General features: G+C 39.0%; 1 non-coding gene and 1 pseudogene across 1 annotated transcript; one reads left to right on the plus strand and one right to left on the minus strand.

Moving 5' to 3' along the window:
- Positions 1–4,105: 4,105 nt before the first annotated feature.
- LOC135151780 (small nucleolar RNA R71) lies at positions 4,106–4,212 on the minus strand. Its single transcript, XR_010290699.1, has one exon. It is a non-coding gene; the product is annotated as a small nucleolar RNA R71 (small nucleolar RNA).
- A 13,253-nt stretch (positions 4,213–17,465) lies between these two features.
- On the plus strand, positions 17,466–17,580 carry LOC135151820 (small nucleolar RNA R71; annotated as a pseudogene).
- Positions 17,581–17,900: the final 320 nt, after the last annotated feature.

A 17,900-nucleotide genomic window follows, 5' to 3' on the forward strand; every position in this document is an offset into this window, starting at 1 on the left:
TTCTTCGAAGTAGGCGTAACTTTGGATGCTCGTTTCGGATTTGTTCTTAACTCTTATTCTAGTACTTTAACTTTGTTTTTCCCATTCAGTACCATGTTTACATTCGAGCCCATGATGATGAGAAGTTCGATTATGAACTAATCATTGTCATGGGATTTTAGCGGATTTATCGATGAATTTCAGTAGTTAATTTGTCTTGTTCATGTGTGATGGTTTGATTTCCTCGTATTGGTTGTACTTATTCGTCTTGGATGCGTAGCTAACATCTAAGATTGCTTGTTAATCTTTATTGAAGCGACAGTGAATATATTGATTTAGAACTTGCCATGCGAGCATAGGTTTCGTGTTCGATAACATGACTTGTGATGTGATTTTACCCATCTTGCATCGCCCTATGTAATCTTGATAGATAACTTGCTCTTCAACCATTATGTTTTCAAATTCTATAGACATATAGGGTCTAAGCATAATTGGTGTCTGTTTACCTTCTATCTTAATTGTGGATGTGTAGCAGTATGGTGCACGTATAACGACAGTTAGCGTGTATCAGTCTCGTGTTATCTGATTAGTTATCAACCATTACAATCGAATAAAGGTAGAACTCTGAATGAAGTTGCTAATGAAGCTAGAATCCCATGTTTATTCTCATTAGTAAATCGTTATTCTCTTAGTTGATAATTCTTAGTTTCATAATTCAAATAGGATTAGTTAAGTAGAAAACCAAAACCCAATTTGATATTTGTCTAAGCATTGAATAATAATCATACATTGGTGCATAAGTGCATATTTCTGAATACACCAGTCTCTGTGGGAACGAACTTGAATTATATTCTATATTACTTGTGACCACGTACACTTGCGTGATTTTGTGCGAACAAGTTTTTGGCGCCGCTGCCGGGGATCGAACCCGGGTCACCCGCGTGACAGGCGGGAATCCTCAAGCTTTTGATATTTTTGATATGTTTTAGTGTGATGTTGTGCAGGTTTCTTTGGAGGAGAACGAAGAGGAGAGTCATAGCTTTCAATGAAAAAAAAACGGCGAAGTAATCGGATGCGCGAGTCAAAAGTTATGGACAAAGAAGTGGGCTGCTGAATTGGGGCACCCGCCCCAAATCTGGGGCACCCGCCCCAAACTGGCAGCGAATTTTAAGCCCATTGGACCGTTTCTGATCCGTTTCAAGGCCCGATCGCTGGGGAAGTTTAAGAAAGGCTTTGGGGGATTAAAAACACAACCTAGAATCATTCCAAGGGGCACGTGACGGCTACGGAGAAGATCAAGATCGAATTTCATAGCTTTACTTTTGTAATTCTTCGAAGTAGGCGTAACTTTGGATGCTCGTTTCGGATTTGTTCTTAACTCTTATTCTAGTACTTTAACTTTGTTTTTCCCATTCAGTACCATGTTTACATTCGAACCCATGATGATGAGAAGTTCGATTATGAACTAATCATTGTCATGGGATTTTAGCGGATTTATCGATGAATTTCAGTAGTTAATTTGTCTTGTTCATGTGTGATGGTTTGATTTCCTCGTATTGGTTGTACTTATTCGTCTTGGATGCGTAGCTAACATCTAAGATTGCTTGTTAATCTTTATTGAAGCGACAGTGAATATATTGATTTAGAACTTGCCATGCGAGCATAGGTTTCGTGTTCGATAACATGACTTGTGATGTGATTTTACCCATCTTGCATCGCCCTATGTAATCTTGATAGATAACTTGTTCTTCAACCGTTATGTTTTCAAATTCTATAGACATATAGGGTCTAAGCATAATTGGTGTCTGTTTACCTTCTATCTTAATTGTGGATGTGTAGCAGTGTGGTGCACGTATAACGACAGTTAGCGTGTATCAGTCTCGTGTTATCTGATTAGCTATCAACCATTACAATTGAATAAAGGTAGAACTCTGATTGAAGTTGTTAATGAAGCTAGAATCCCATGTTCTATTCTCATTAGTAAATCGTTATTCTCTTAGTTGATAATTCTTAGTTTCATAATTCGAATAGGATTAGTTAAGTATAAAACCTAAACCCAATTTGATTACTTGTCCAAGCATTGAATAATAATCATACATTGGTGCATAAGTGCATAATTCTGAATACACCAGTCTCTGTGGGAACGAACTTGAATTATATTCTATATTACTTGTGACCACGTACACTTGCGTGATTTTGTGCGAACAAGTTTTTGGCGCCGCTGCCGGGGACTCGGTGTTATATTTTAGTTTATGTGTGATAAGTGGATTTTATATCCACTTGGAAGCCTTCGTTTTGACTTAAATGGATGATTTGGCCTCAAGCTTTTGATATTTTTGATATGTTTTAGTGTGATGTTGTGCAGGTTTCTTTGGAGGAGAACGAAGAGGAGAGTCATAGCTTTCAGTGAAAAAAAAACGGCGAAGTAATCGGATGCGCGAGTCAAAAGTTATGGACAAAGAAGTGGGCTGCTGAATTGGGGCACCCGCCCCAAATCTGGGGCACCCGCCCCAAACTGGCAGCGAATTTTAAGCCCATTGGACCGTTTCTGATCCGTTTCAAGGCCCGATCGCTGGGGAAGTTTAAGAAAGGCTTTGGGGGATTAAAAACACAACCTAGAATCATTCCAAGGAGCACGTGACGGCTACGGAGAAGATCAAGATCGAATTTCATAGCTTTACTTTTGTAATTCTTCGAAGTAGGCGTAACTTTGGATGCTCGTTTCGGATTTGTTCTTAACTCTTATTCTAGTACTTTAACTTTGTTTTTCCCATTCAGTACCATGTTTACATTCGAACCCATGATGATGAGAAGTTCGATTATGAACTAATCATTGTCATGGGATTTTAGCGGATTTATCGATGAATTTCAGTAGTTAATTTGTCTTGTTCATGTGTGATGGTTTGATTTCCTCGTATTGGTTGTACTTATTCGTCTTGGATGCGTAGCTAACATCTAAGATTGCTTGTTAATCTTTATTGAAGCGACAGTGAATATATTGATTTAGAACTTGCCATGCGAGCATAGGTTTCGTGTTCGATAACATGACTTGTGATGTGATTTTACCCATCTTGCATCGCCCTATGTAATCTTGATAGATAACTTGCTCTTCAACCATTATGTTTTCAAATTCTATAGACATATAGGGTCTAAGCATAATTGGTGTCTGTTTACCTTCTATCTTAATTGTGGATGTGTAGCAGTATGGTGCACGTATAACGACAGTTAGCGTGTATCAGTCTCGTGTTATCTGATTAGTTATCAACCATTACAATCGAATAAAGGTAGAACTCTGAATGAAGTTGCTAATGAAGCTAGAATCCCATGTTTATTCTCATTAGTAAATCGTTATTCTCTTAGTTGATAATTCTTAGTTTCATAATTCAAATAGGATTAGTTAAGTAGAAAACCAAAACCCAATTTGATATTTGTCTAAGCATTGAATAATAATCATACATTGGTGCATAAGTGCATATTTCTGAATACACCAGTCTCTGTGGGAACGAACTTGAATTATATTCTATATTACTTGTGACCACGTACACTTGCGTGATTTTGTGCGAACAATGTGCTTGTCATTAGTGGTCGTTAAAGTTCAGTGACTTGGATTCTTTTCTCACTTTAGTTCGTTGTGTGTGTTTCAGGTACTTGAGGGACGTGTATGCGAACACGTTCTCAGGCTCGTAAGGAAGCATTAATTAAGGAAGAAGCGATAGAGATTGATACGATGGATGATCAACCACCAGCAGTTAATGATACTAAGGCTCTTAAGGCTTTCTCTGAGCCGAAAATCAATGACATTCAGTCGAGCATTGTCAGGCCAGCGATTCAGGCCAACACTTTCGAAATCAAACCTAGCACTATTCAGATGGTACAGAACTCAGTACAGTTTGGGGGTTCTCCGACAGAGGATCCTAATATGCATATTCGAGACCTCATTGAGATCTGTGACACTTTCAAGTTCAATGGTGTTACGGAAGATGCCATTAAATTGAGGTTGTTCCCGTTTTCTCTGAGGGATAAAGCTAAGGGATGGTTACATTCTCTTCCTGCAGGATCTATTATGACATGGGAGGATCTGGCTCAGAAATTTCTTTCTAAGTTCTTCCCTATGGCCAAAACAGCTGCACTAAGGAATGCTATCACTCAATTCTCTCAGCTATCTGGTGAAACTCTTTGTGAAGCATGGGAACGCTACAAGGAGATGCTTCGGAAGTGCCCACATCATGGGATGCCTGATTGGATGGTTATCAATTGCTTCTATAATGGCTTGGGTCCTCAATCGAGACCAATGCTCGATGCAGCATCAGGTGGAGCTCTATTGACTAAGAGCTATGAGGAGGCTTATGAGTTGATCGAGATGATGGCTGCAAATGAATATCAGAATCCTACTCAGCGTCTTCATCAGGGCAAAGCAGCAGGGATTCTGGATGTTGATGCTACTACTTGACTGCTCAAATTAAGGCTCTTACTATGAAGATGGATTCTTTGGTAAACTTGGGGATTCAGCAGCCACCTTCAGTTTGTGAGCTTTGTGCGGGTACACATTCCACTGATCAGTGTGCCATATCTAGCGAGTCAGCTCAATTTGTGAGCAATTTTCAGCGATCTCAGCAGCCAGCTCCGGCTACTTATCACCCGAATAATCGGAATCATCCGAATTTCAGCTGGAGCAATAATCAAAACTTCATGCCACAACAGCAACAGCAGTTTCAGCAGCAAGGAGCTAGACCTTTCAACCCTTCTGGTTTTCAACAACAGTTTGCACCGAAGTAGCAATTCCATCCACCTGGATTCCAGCAACAAAATCATGGGGTGGCTGGACAGTCTTCCAACGAAAGATCTGAATGGGAAGAGATGAAATTAATGATTAAAATCCAAGCGGTGTCAATCAAAACTTTGGAAAATCAGATTGGGCAGATTGCTAACGCGTTGATAAACAGACCACAAGGAACGCTTCCTAGTGATACCGAGGCCAATCCGGGTAAGAAAGAGATGAAAGAACAGGTACAGGCTGTCACCTTAAGGTCCGGAAAGGTTACGAAGGAAAAAGAGTCAGCAACAGAGCAAAACAAGGAAGAGAGTGATCAACAGGTTGAAACACCCGTGCTCTCATCTAAGTCAAATAGTGGAAAAACTGTTGTTGAAGCTGACAAGAATAAAATCAACGAGGAAGCAAGCGAGGATTCAGCCGAGAGATCTGGCCCGAAAGCTGATACTGGGGTCAAGCAAGTATATCCACCTCCACCTTTTCCGAAGAGACTTCAAAAGCATAAGCTCGACAAACAATTCGCCAAATTTCTAGAGGTCTTCAAGAAATTACAAATCAACATACCTTTTGCGGAGGCTCTAGAACAAATGCCGAGTTATGCTAAATTCATGAAAGGTATTTTATCTCGAAAACTCAAACTTGAGGAATTGGAAACTGTGGCTTTGACCGAGGAGTGTAGTGCTGTGTTGCAACAGAAATTGCCCCCGAAGCTGAAAGATCCGGGAAGTTTCACAATCCCGTGTACTATTGGGCAATTGTCATTCGACAAGTGTTTATGTGATTTGGGAGCTAGCATCAATCTGATGCCCTTATCTATTTTCTTGCAACTTGGTCTTCCGGAGCTGAAACCAACTAATATGTCTTTGCAACTGGCTGATCGTTCTATTACATACCCAAGGGGGATAGTTGAAGATGTGTTGGTAAAGGTAGATAAGCTAATCTTCCCTGCTGATTTTGTCATTCTCGATTTTGAGGAAGATAAGAAGATTCCCATTATCTTGGGGAGACCATTCCTCGCGACGGGGCGGACTTTGATTGATGTTCAAAAGGGTGAACTCACAATGAGAGTTCAAGATCAGATGGTCACCTTCAATGTGTTCAATGCCATTAAACTTCCATCAGATGAGGAGGAATGCTTTAAAGTGGATGTGCTCGAAGCTGCAGCTCATTCGGAAATTGACAACAGGCTGAAAACTGACATCTTGGAAAGGGTTCTATCGGGTGACTCAGAATTCGGAGATGAGGAGGAAGAAGAACACCTTCAATACTTGAATGCTTCTCCTTGGAGAAGACGGATGGATCCTCCAATTGAATCTCTTGGGTTATCGGAGTTGAAAGATTCTCATGAAAAGCTGAAACCCTCTATTGTCGAAGCTCCTAGACTGGAGCTTAAGCAACTTCTCGAACATCTAAGGTATGCTTTTCTTGGCGAAGCTTCTACATTACCTGTAATTATTGCATCTAACCTTTCAGGTATCGAGGAAGAAAAGCTTTTGAGAATTCTTAGGGAGTTCAAATCAGCCATTGGATGGACGATTGTAGATATCAAGGGAATCAGCCCTTCTTATTGTCAACATAAAATTCTGATCGAGGAGGGTAGTAAACCCACTGTTGAGCATCAAAGAAGACTCAATCCAATAATGAAAGAAGTGGTGAAGAAGGAGATTCTTAAGTGGCTTGATGCCGGCATTATTTATCCAATCTCGGATAGTTCTTGGGTGAGCCCTGTTCAGTGTGTGCCTAAGAAAGGAGGCATGACCGTGGTAGCTAATGAAAAGAATGAGCTCATTCCGACTCGTACAGTCACAGGTTGGAGAATATGCATGGATTATCGAAAGCTCAATAAAGCCACCAGAAAAGATCACTTCCCGTTGCCTTTCATTGATCAGATGCTTGATAGGTTGGCCGGTCATGAGTACTATTGTCTTCTTGATGGGTATTCAGGGTATAATCAGATTTGTATCGCACCAGAGGATCAGGAGAAGACCACTTTCACTTGCCCTTTCGGCACATTTGCTTTCCGTCGTCTTTCTTTTGGACTTTGTGGTGCACCAGCAACTTTTCAGAGATGCATGATGGCTATTTTCTCCGAGATGATTGGTACCAATGTTGAGGTGTTCATGGATGACTTTTCTGTGTTTGGAACTTCTTATGATGAATGCTTGAGCAACTTGACGATGGTGCTAAAAAGATGTGTGGAAACTAATCTCGTTCTTAATTGGGAAAAATGCCACTTCATGGTGCAAGAGGGCATAATTCTTGGGCATAAAGTTTCGAACAAGGGCCTCGAGGTAGATAAAGCTAAGGTGGAGACAATTGAAAATCTTCCTCCACCAATCTCAGTAAAGGGGATTCGGAGTTTTCTTGGTCACGCGGGTTTTTATCGAAGGTTCATCAAGGACTTCTCTAAAATCACCAAACCCTTGTGCAACTTGTTAGAAAAGGATGTGCCCTTCAAATTTGATGGAGAGTGCTTGGCTGCATTCGAAACTGTTGCAGTAAAATTATGTAAAGTTCGTTCTCAGGGAAGGACTGAATACAATATTAAATCAAGTATATTACTCCTTTCTATTTAGAAGTTTAGAGAATAAATTGTGGTTTTTACTATCAACTAAATTAAACTAATAAAGCAATTAAAAGTGTGAATTAACGATGATAAAAAGCAATCCAAGAACCAGGTTTCTTTGCTAGCTACAATGAATGTCAATCAATTGTGATATGCAAGTCTCTACTCTGCTAAAAACAATCCTTCTATTGATTATAATGTTCTCTCCCAAGATACAAAATAATACCTATAATTTAACCTTGAAGTCACTCCCATGATCAATCAAAGCCAAATTATAAGCTATCACGAACCAAGGATTTTCTATTTCACAACTCACCTAATAATCTCCCGATTAATTAATTGAGTTATGTCTGTCATATCATGTACAAGAAATATAAATCCTCTCCCGATTCATTATAAATCCTACAGATACAATTACAGGTTCGCGACTCCTATAACTGTGTTAAGTGCTCAATGACAGATTAGCATACATAGAGAAACCACAATCTTAGATCAAACAAACATATTAAGCCAACAAATACTCCCCAATCCTCGGATTAGAGGATTAGTTACCCATAACAATTAAAGAAAACACGAATATATATATATTACTGAAATCATGTCAAAAGAGTACAAGAGTGAAGAAAATACAACTTGACGAAATCTCTCGAACTTGGACTGAATCCCTTCAATCTTTGCTCAAGTTATCTCCCAAAGCTTTCTCTACCTCCCTCTCTCAATACACAATATTCGATATCTAATAATCATCAAACCCTAATAATAATAATGTTTTTAATGGTTTCCTCGAAAAACAATTCCGATTTCCTAAAACAAGTTGGATTCTGAGACAAAATTCGTGGGCTGACTTTCAGGCCTGATTCTGGGCTGATCCTTTTGTCTTTAGATAGCTGGACCACTTTAAACTTGTAGACAATTAAGATATCTTCGCGTGGGCTGTTGAATCGTCTAATTCTGACGTCCGGAACTCAAGTTATGGCCCAAACAAGATTTGCTGCGCAGGTAGCCCGTAAAATCTGAATTTTCACCTGATTAAGCCCAATTAAGCTTGATTTAATCCAACTTTAGGAATATTTATTTTCCTGCCATTAAACACTTAAAATCAATTAGTAATAACCCGATTATTTACAAAATACTAAAATTATGGGAATAAAATCATATAAAAGCATATATAAATATATGCTCTATCAAATATCCCCACACTTAGTGTTTTGCACGTCCTCGGGCAAATAAAATAAACTTAAGCTAACACCTAATAGATATATACCACTTCCGTAGGTGATCACGGTTGCATTTGGCATATGCAACAAGCCCTTTAAACCCCTAGGTAGCCCTAGTGGACGAGTAAGGTCTCGTGAGGGCCTGTAGTGAATGTACCCACAAAATTCATTTTTTTCTGCCAAGTCTTAAGAATGCAACTAATATGAATGCAAACTAAATGAATATGCATAGATGCCAATCATGAAATTATCCACCTTGTCAACATATAATCCTCAGAAGATGCACCAATCAGGGATTTCATCTATCTCACATATTAGTCATGCAACTCTTCCACTACAAGTACGGAGTGCATCGTGTGTGCTCAACATGCTCTCTAATGAAACAACATAAAGACCAACAAACTTCAACAGAATCTTAGCCATGAGTCGTTAATAAGAATAATGCTTAAACACTTCGTCACATTAGAGTCAACTACAACTTAGGGTCACCAAGGAACTTCCATGCCTCTCTTATATATGCTCTTTTTCTTTCCCTTTTTTTTTTCTTTTTTTTCAATATCTATTATTTGGTGTGTACATGCTCGGTCTAAGGTCGGGACGCTTCTCAGGGTAAGTGAGTTACGACCACCATAAGACTTCACCAACCAAATTGTTCACACATGCTTTCGATGGCTTATTTGACCGTGCAATGGTTGAGATCCCAAAAGATTTATGCACTAATACCCATTTAGCGAGTGTTGGGTCAGCAATCCCAAACCATGAAAGGCTTTAGGTTACTAGGCACAAAGTCCCCTCAGACTTAATTACTCGAGTATTAATGAGCCCAACCTAGTCAATTCTACCACCATTTTTTTTTCGTGAACTTTATTGCTAATATATGTGTCTATTTTTTTTTTTTCTCTTTTTTTTTTTAGAAAGGCATGTATATCCCAAAGCTCCCCCTCACTTAAGAATTATAGACTCTCAGCTCAAAAGGGAATAGTCAAAATTCTACGCCCGGCTCATAGCTAAGACTCAAGAAATAAGCTAGTCTAAATCTCGCCTCTAGAACAGTTATAGTGTAATTACAAGTTCCCGCACAAGCAATTTCTAAGCATGCAAGACATCACATATGATCAAGATTACTAGCCAAGAAATTATGCAAATAAACTCATCATAGGAAATTGACTTGGTCGACAAACATTCATGGAATTGTGCAAATGCAAACTAAAAAGAAAAAATAATAAAAATAAAAAAATAAAAAATAAAAAAAAATGCATGCTAAATTAACTAACTATATGCTCTAATTTAAATGCAAGTATCATGAATATCCTAAATTTAAGACAAGGCAATATAAATTTTTTTATTATTTCATTTTTTTTTTGTTTTTGTTTTTTTTTTATATATATTTTTAATATAATATTATTCGCCTTGAGAACACATCCCCACACTTAAATGGGTCAATGTCCTCAATGACACAATTACTACTAATGGTGGAAGGAAATACAAAGATATGAAAGAAGTACTCCCCTATGCGTACGCATGAAGCCTCTTGATCCATGGTCAGCGTGGAGGTGGACGAGGAAAGTGAAACTTCATGTAATCAAACATCTTGTTCAACAAATCCTGCTGACCTGCAAGTTCTGTTCGAACAATCCCAATATCAGCTTTTAACTCCTGAAAAGAAGTTTCTAGCTTATCGACTCTATTCCTCAAAGAATCAGTAGCATCAGCCTCTGGTAATGGCACTTTCTCATGTGCCGCTGCAACTGGCACTGTCAACACCGAAGTAGGCACTTGCTCATGAGATATGATCTCATAATGCTCCCCAGACCTTCTCAGAAAGCGCATAGCAACCAAACTTGGAAGATCAAGTAACTTGTTTGGATGCTTAGTAAGCTTCCTGGAAACATCGTCAAGAATTTTAAGATGTGTAGCAATCATGGTAACAAAGCAACCCACATATATTGGACCCTCTTTTAGAGCAATAACCTCCTTGAACCGTCTACCAAGTATAGTCACAAATCCCACTTTGATGCCATGGTCAACACAATATAAGATAGCCAATTCAAGATTTGATACAGGTCCAATATTTTCGCGACCAAACAAAGTGTATGCAAACAGTTTATATATATACCGGTATGAAGGATTAAATATCTTAGATGATTTAGAACTTCGACCTGAATATACATCTGAATCCTTTGTCAGACTACTCCAGAAATCTTTTGCGGCAAACTCGGGCAGCTCCTGTTGAACAAATCGCTTCCAACCAAATATGTTCTCTAATTGCATCCCTGTCAAAACATGTTGTTTTCCCATCAACCGAAAGTGCATAGCAGGCTCGATAACCTTTGCTTCATCACCCTCTTTGAATTCAAAAGTGCACAAGAATTCATACACGAGCTCTTCATATGTGTCAACATTAAAATCGAGCAATTGCTCCCAACCAATGCCGCGTAATAGCCGAGTAACATCATCTAACAATCCGATTCTGGCAAGAGCAGTTTTATCGGCGTAACGATTGGGTTGTACACCTCGGAGAGCCAACTCATCAAACTTTTTACGTTGGACCTCGCTCAAGTTTTGGAGATACAATGGAGTACCGGGCTTGGAGCGTGATAGAGAAGATGAGGCCTGCTTTTTACAAGAACCTGAAGCTGGAGGTGTAGCCACAGATTGGCCCTTTCGTTTTGTGCCACGAGTTGAAGGCTTCATGGTCGATTTGATCTTTCAAGCAATCAATCAAACAGGTTATGGGCAAGTTGCAGGCAGAATGGTTTTCTTGGATGAGGCCTGCTCAAGATTGAAATCCAATACGGATTTGATATCCCAACAACAAAGCAGCGTGAAGTTTGCGGAATTAAAAGGAAAGAGGCATGCTCGTGCAGAAAGAGAAACCAAGCGTGCAACTGTGTTGTGCAAACAAAACTCCCTGCAGCTCTATTTAAACCGATTAGCAATACTCCCTCCGTCCCACCAGGTTCTTTACAGTTACCTCTTTTGGACGTCCCATCCATTTCTTTACATTACAAAACTTTCCCAAAATAGTTAATGGGTCCCACCACTTTATCACTTTTCCTTCCTTTTCACACTACTTTTACTCCACTATCTCTCTTTTATATATTAAAAATCGATGGGTCCCACCACTTCACCCACTTTTCTTCCTCTTTTTCACTACTTTATACATATTTCTTAACCTCCGTGCCCAAACCCAATGTAAACAATTGGGTGGGACGGAGGGAGTACTAAGTAATATAGAAAAGAAATAACTATATATCCATACACATAATATTTAATATAATAAAGAATATAATCTATGATAAAATAATATATCTGCTCTGCTCTTCTTTTTTTTTTTTTTTTGTAACTATATATAAATAAGTATATAAAATAATCTATAAATAACAAATTAACTAAATAGTCTATTAATATATGTATATATTTATATAAATATATAATAAAAAAAATTTAAAAAAATAATACATATATATATTTTTTTAATATAATATAATAGAACATAGTATTTTTTTTTTTGTGTACTAATAGTAATAACATAATATAACTACAAGCAAAATAAATATTATTAATTATAACAATATATATATATATATATATATATATATTTATTTTTTTTAAAAGCTGCAGGAGTATAGCTTGATCATGCAATATAGTGCACGACCATGCTCTAGCCATGAAAATCAAACGCGGTGCAAACAATGGACTGCACGATCATGCATAAAAGAGCACGAGCATGCCGGACCTTATAAATTCAGTCGAGAGGCTCAGTTCAGAGTGCATGAGCAAGCTCCAGAATCTGCATGACTGTGCAAAACAGAGATAAATCAGACGCACACTCACTTGTGACTGCACTGATCATGCACAAAAGTGCACGAGCATGCCAGGTCCTGAAAATCCAGTCGAGGGGCAGGTTGCGAAGGACATGATAATGTAGCAGATTGCATGACCATGCAACTCGAAGAAAAATGTCACGTAGGCTCAATATAGGTGCATGAGAGAGTGCATGATCGTGCACTAATGACAAACCACAACGAGCTAAGATTCTTTCACAAATTTCATTCATATCATAACCTGAAACACTGAACACACCCATCAACGCATAGAGTTGGAGAAAATCAATTGTGTGAATAGAAGTTATACGTAAGAATTACATATACATATACATATAACCTTGGGTTGCCTCCCAAGAAGCGCTGTCGTTAACGTCATTTAGCCGGACGCCTGTTCTGGATCAAGTTCTGGAATCAGTGAGAAGATAATGATCTCCTCCTTGTGACTCTTTCCCGATCAAATATGGCTTGAGCCTCTGACCATTCACCTTAAAAATTTCAGACCCCTCTCGAGTAATTGCCACGGTACCATATGGATATACTTTAGCAATTTCAAAGGGTCCAGACCATCGTGACTTGAGTTTTCCAGGAAAAAGTTTCAGTCTTGAATTAAACAAAAGAACCTTTTGTCCGACTTCGAAATCTTTCTTTTGAATATGCTTGTCATGCCACAATTTGGTCTTTTGCTTATAACTTGCAGCACTTTCATAGGATTGGAGTCTCAATTCATCAAGTTCACTGAGTTGCATCAGCCTGTTTAGTCCCGCATCTTTCAACTCCATGTTCAAGAATCTTGTTGCCCAATATGCTTTATGCTCCAATTCCACAGGGAGATGACAAGATTTTCCAAAAACCAACCTATAGGGAGACATTCCAATAGGTGTCTTGAAGGCTGTACGGTATGCCCATAAAGCATCATCCAGCTTCCTCGACCAATCTTTGCGAGAGCTCGTCACTGTCTTCTCAAGAATTTGCTTCAGCTCTCGATTTGAAATCTCCACTTGCCCACTCGTTTGAGGGTGATAAGGTGTCGCAACTTTTTGAGTCACACCATACTTTTTTAAAAGGTCTTCAATCAGTTTATTGCAAAAGTGAGACCCTCCATCATTGATAATAGCTCTGGGCACTCCAAATCTTGTGAAGACATGCTTTTGTAAGAACTTTTTCACTACTCTAGCATCATTGGTAGGACTAGCAATTGCTTCCACCCATTTCGAGACATAATCAACTCCCACTAGAATATACTTGTTCCCATAGGAAGATGGAAAGGGACCCATGAAATCTATCCCCCATACATCAAACAGCTCAACCTCAAGAATAGGCTGTAGAGGCATCTCATTCCGTCTCGATATGTTTCCTGTCCTTTGACATCTATCACAAGTGGAAACAAAATTTCTCGCGTCTTGATACATTGAAGGCCAATAGAATCCTGATTGCCAGATTTTTGCCACTGTTTTCATGCTACTATTGTGCCCACCACACTCCAAAGCATGACAATGCTTAAGGATATTAGGAATCTCATCGTGAGGAACACATCTTCTCATAATCCCATCAGCACATTCTTTATAGAGTAGAGGTTCTTCCCAGAAGTAATGTTTCACATCAAAAAGAAATTTCTTCTTTTGTTGATAATTAAGTTCTGATGGCACGATACCTCTAACAATGTAATTGACAAAATCTGCATACCATGGTGTAGACATAGAGACAACCAAAAGTGCTTCGTCCGGAAATAGTTCATTAATAGGCCTATTATCATCTACCACTCCATCACCCTGGTCCAATCTTGAAAGATGATCAGCTACTAGATTTTCAGAGCCTTTCTTGTCTCGAATTTCCAGATCAAATTCTTGAAGTAAGAGTATCCAACGGATCAGACGAGGTTTGGCATCCTTCTTTGACATCAAATAACGAATCGCAGCATGATCCGTATAAACAATCACTTTAGATCCCACAGGATAGGATCTAAATTTGTCAAAGGCAAAAACAACAGCAAGTAGCTCTTTCTCTGTAGTAGCATAGTTGATTTGTGCATTATCAAGTGTCTTGCTTGCATAATAAATCACGTGCATGCGCTTGTCCTTCTTTTGTCCTAGAACTGCACCAACAACATAGTCACTTGCATCACACATAAGTTCAAAAGGCAAGCTCCAATCAGGCGCTGACATTATAGGTGCCGAAGTAAGCTCTTTCTTCAGCCTGTTAAAAGAAACAAGACAACTATCATCAAAATCAAAATCACTATCTTTTTCAAGCAAATTACAAAGAGGGCGAGAAATTTTAGAAAAATCCTTGATAAAACGACGGTAAAAACCGGCATGTCCAAGAAAACTTCTAATCCCCTTCACAGAAGAAGGTGGGGGTAGCTTCTCAATCACTTCGATTTTGGCCCTGTCCACCTCAATGCCCTTACTAGAAATCTTGTGCCCAAGCACAATGCCTTCTTTCACCATGAAGTGACACTTCTCCCAATTAAGAACAAGGTTAGTTTCTGCACATCTCTGCAACACTTGAGAAAGATTAGTCAAACAAGTATCAAAGGAAGAACCATATACAGTGAAGTCATCCATGAAGACTTCCATGGTTTTTCCTATAAAATCAGAGAAAATAGCCGTCATAAGTCGTTGAAACGTAGACGGGCCATTACACAAACCAAAGGGTAGTCTACGATAAGCAAATGTGCCATACGGACAAGTAAAGGTTGTCTTTTCTTGATCCTCAGGAGCAATAGGAATCTGAAAATATCCTGAGAAACCATCTAGGAAATTATAATACTCATTACCTGCAAGTCTTTCTAACATTTGATCAATAAATGGGAGGGGAAAGTGATCCTTACGAGTAGCGTTATTTAATTTCCTATAATCAATACAGACTCTCCAACCTGTTACAGTTCTTGTGGGAATTAATTCATTCTTTTCATTTTTCACAACAGTCATCCCACCCTTCTTAGGCACAACATGAATAGGACTAACCCATTTACTATGTGGAACAGAATATATAATACCCGCATCTAACAACTTAGTTATCTCCTTTTTTACCACATCTTGCAAGTTAGGATTTAATCTTCTTTGTCCTTCAATCACTGGTTTATGATTATCTTCTAAGTCAATCCTATGCATGCAAAGAGCGGGGCTAATTCCCTTGATATCCTGAATTGTCCAACCTATTGATGATTTAAATTTTTTAAGCACATTTAACAATTTTTCAAGTTCATCATCATCAAGTAAAGAAGATACGACCACAGGATATGTCTCATTATCACCAAGAAAAGCATATTTTAGATTAGAAGGAAGAGGTTTGAGTTCTACCTGAGGTGCCTCTGAAATTGAAAATGCCATCTCAATCATTGGCATACCTGGTTTTTGCATCTCTAATGCAAGTTTGTCCTCACCTTCTTTGTCAGTTGGAGTTTGTACTTGGTCCTCCAAGTCTACATCACCATTCTTCACAATCTCATCAACTATGTCAACATTGAAACATGTAGCGTCAATTGAAGGCATCTTCAGTGCTTTGTTGAGATCGAACTCAACCTTTTCATCACCAACATTCAATGTGAGCTTCCCAACTTTGACATCGATCGTGGTTCCAGCAGTAGCCAAAAAGGGCCTTCCCAAGATTATGGGCATCTCCACATCTTCATCCATCTCCAACACCACAAAATCACAAGGAATAAAGAATTTATCTACCTTGACAAGTACATCCTCTATGACTCCCAAAGGATGCTTGATTGTACGATCTGCCAACTGAAGTGAGATTCTGGTCTTCTTGAGCTCTCCAAGACCAAGCCTCTTGCAAATGGAGTATGGCATCAAACTTACACTAGCCCCCAAATCACATAAGGCTTTAATATTCTCCATCTTTCCAATAGTGCATGGCAAAGAGAAGCTTCCGGGATCTTTTAACTTTTGCGGAATTGATTTTTGAATGACTGCACTACACTCCGCATTGAGAGTAATGGTTTCCACATCTTCAAGTTTTCGCTTTCTAGACAACATCTCCTTCAAAAATTTGGCATATAATGGCATTTGTGCCAAGGCATCAGCAAAAGGAATATTTATATGCAATTGCCGAAAGGTTTGCAAGAATTTCTCATATTGTTTCTCCAACTTCTTGTTATGCAGCCTTTGTGGGAAAGGGATTGGAGGAACATATGGTTTCACTGGTACCTTTGGTGCAATTTCATCTTCTTTCTGCTCATCATTTTCCTTTTCTGAAATTTCAGCCTCAGATTCAACTAGCTCGTCTTTTTTGAAGGGCCCTTTTCATTACGCTTGACAACCTCGACTTCGGGCAATTCTCTTCCATTCCTCAAAGTGATAGCCTTGCATTGCTCATTACCCTTCAAATCTGGTTGACTAGGTAGAGATCCTTGCTCACGAACACCAACCTTATTAGCAATTTGCCCAATTTGAACTTCCAACATCTTTTGTGATGAAGCCATCTGATCAAGCCTTGACTCCACTTTTTCAAATTTGGTTTCCATATTGGCAAAAGCTCCAGTCGTCCCTTGTATCATCTTGCTGAGTGCAATTTCCCAATCAGCAGGTTCTTTCTTGTCCTTTGGTGGAGGTTGAAACTGTTGTTGATTTGGATACTGCTGACGTGGTTGGAAACCGGGAGGTTGCTGCTTCTGAGCTGCATATGATGGATTAACAGCATGATTGTTGTTGTAGGAAAGATTTTTGTTGGGCCTCTGATTTGGATTGTAATAAGAATTATTCTGAACAGGCCATGATTGTCTTCCTTGGATGAAAGCTGCTTCCTCTGGAAATTGTTGCGCATGTAAGTACTGATCAGTACCAGGATCATTATACCCTTCCATTGGAGTAGAAATAGCATTGGCATTTGCCCTTTGTCCACGAACCTCCTGAGTAAGAGCATCCAATTTTAGAGTGAGCAAGTTCATCATCTCAGTGTCTTGTGCTGATTTCACTGAGCTTGTACCACTAGGTGCCCAAGCATAGTTATTTGAGGCCAATTCCTCGAGAAGTGCCTTAGCTTGAGTAACAGGTGCTTTTTTAAAATTTCCTCCAGCTGCAACATCCAAACTCAGCCGAATATCAGAATTTAGAGCTCCATAGAAAGTACTCAGAACCATCCACTCTTCGTAACCATGATGTGAACATTTTCTCAACAATGCCTTATATCTCTCCCATGCTTGATACAAGCCTTCACCTGGTTGTGCTTTGAAAGTAAGAATAATTGCTCTCATTTGCTGAGTCTTGTCAGAAGGATAATATTTGGATAAGAACTCAGTAGAAAGATTATCCCAAGTAGCTAGAGTAGCATCTGAAAGCTGTTGAAACCATTCCAAAGCTTTTCCCTTTATAGAATAAGGGAACATGTGAAGACGAATTTGATCAGCAGTAACCCCATTGATTCTGAAAGAACCACACATTTGCACGAAGCGCTCTAGATGTCGGTGTGGATCCTCTCTCTCAATGTCTCCTTCAAAAGCTGAATTGCTCACCATCTGAATAAGACTGGGATTGATGTTATATTGAGTTGCACCAATCGCAGGAGTCTTGTACATGCAATTAGCA

The sequence above is a fragment of the Daucus carota genome, chromosome 3, assembly GCF_001625215.2.
Source record: "Daucus carota subsp. sativus chromosome 3, DH1 v3.0, whole genome shotgun sequence".
In the NCBI taxonomy this organism is placed as follows: domain Eukaryota; kingdom Viridiplantae; phylum Streptophyta; class Magnoliopsida; order Apiales; family Apiaceae; genus Daucus; species Daucus carota.